This window comes from Octopus sinensis, linkage group LG18, assembly GCF_006345805.1.
Source record: "Octopus sinensis linkage group LG18, ASM634580v1, whole genome shotgun sequence".
NCBI classification, from domain to species: Eukaryota; Metazoa; Mollusca; class Cephalopoda; order Octopoda; family Octopodidae; genus Octopus; species Octopus sinensis.
In genome coordinates this window covers 10,105,366-10,107,170 of record NC_043014.1, presented here as the reverse complement: position 1 = coordinate 10,107,170, position 1,805 = coordinate 10,105,366, and positions in this window count along the sequence as shown.

Below are 1,805 nucleotides of genomic sequence, written 5' to 3'. Positions count from 1 at the left end.
TAAACACACACAACGCCCGGTCAGGGAATCGAAACCGCGATCCTACGACCGCGAGTCCGCTGCCCTAACCACTGGGCCATTGCGCCTCCAAATATATATGTATGTGTGTGTGTGTGTATGTATATATATATATATATATGTGTGTGTGTGTGTGTGTGTATGTATGTATGTATGTGTGTGTGTGTCTGTATACATACCCATAGATAGATATTAGCGTGACGAAATGTTTGCCACGAAGTAATGAAGAAATCTTCGTGCATGAATAGCTAAAATGTGACTTCCACGCCGCTATCACTTATTGACACTTGAGTTTTGAAAGAGTCATGGTGAAGAGTTTTAGCAATGTAGTACATAATGCTCCTATATTGTTACAACTCTTTCTCTTATCTCAATGACCTTATTGCTTTAACAAGCAACATCTGCGTCTTTCGAAATTTTCATTCTCCATATTTGTTTTCTCGTAACAATTAATTATTCGCAATCTAGACACCAAATGTCAAAGCACGTGGTCTCCATACGCTCTTTACTACCGCTATCTATATTCAGGAAAAATTGATATATTACTAAAACAAACAGAGAACTCTTAGTTGGTGGAGCGATCCGTCTGGTTGATTCCGATAACGAACGAGACTCCGGCCTGCTAACTAGCGCGTCGATTAGTGCTTTTCCGGTAGCGCGGCGGCGCCGAAGCCGTCGTCGAGACATCTCAGTAGAACTCACCCTGCGTGCGATTTTTCCTGTAGTGAAGTTGTCTAACTGACTCCTCTTCACAGGTCCCCCTATGAGGCTTCGGGCAGTTCTCCTTTTTGAAATTCATCAGTTAAACTTCTCAATTAACCCTAATCTTCTTAATTGCATACTGGTACATATAAAGGACCCCTTCTGTCTTCGTCTTGTATTTTTTCCGAGTAATTCCTTTAAATAGGATCGGCGGTATGTTATTTCTAAAGAGGGGGCGGCTTATATCGTTACCAATGTTGGGTAGGAAAAAGATGTCACCACTGTTACCTGTAGTCACACTGCAGGTAATAGTGGTAATAGTTCGATTGTTGGGTTCACTGAATACGATCGTGTCTCATGAGCAGGCTGTATTATTACTATGTAGATTTGTGAGAAAGTGGTTGCGTGTAATTTTTATAATTTTAAAAGTTTTTAATTTTTTTATATTTCATATCTTTTATATTTTTTTTCATGCGTATTAGATTTCGCATTAAATAAGTTGTTATGTCTTCTGTTCGTGAATGATTCAACGGTTTTTTTTTCATAGCATCTATCGTCCAAATAGCCGATGAAAATATCTCCAAGATTTTAGCTCCGGCATTTGAAACTCCGAGTTCTTTTATGACAAATTACTGATTGTCCTATATTATATATATATACATACGAGCATATATACGTACACACACATACACACACACATACATACATACATACACACATACATACATACATACATACATACATACACACATACATACATACATACATACACACATACATACGAAAAAATGAAAATAAATCTGGCGACCCATTTTGAAGGATATACTTACCAAAATTATATAAAAATATCATGAATCTCCTGCAACCGTTTTCGACGGTCATTGCTGCCATAATCCTTGCCCTCAGTCCATCTTTGGTGTTAGAAGAGTTTTGTTTTTAATATCCTGATCAACTGCGCCCCACACATAATAATCAAGGGGTTTCAGTCTGTGGAGTTAGCTGGCCACACGCTTGAAACTCAGAGTACCGAGGAGTCTCAATCAAACTGATTTGATTTATATATATATGTATATATATATATATGT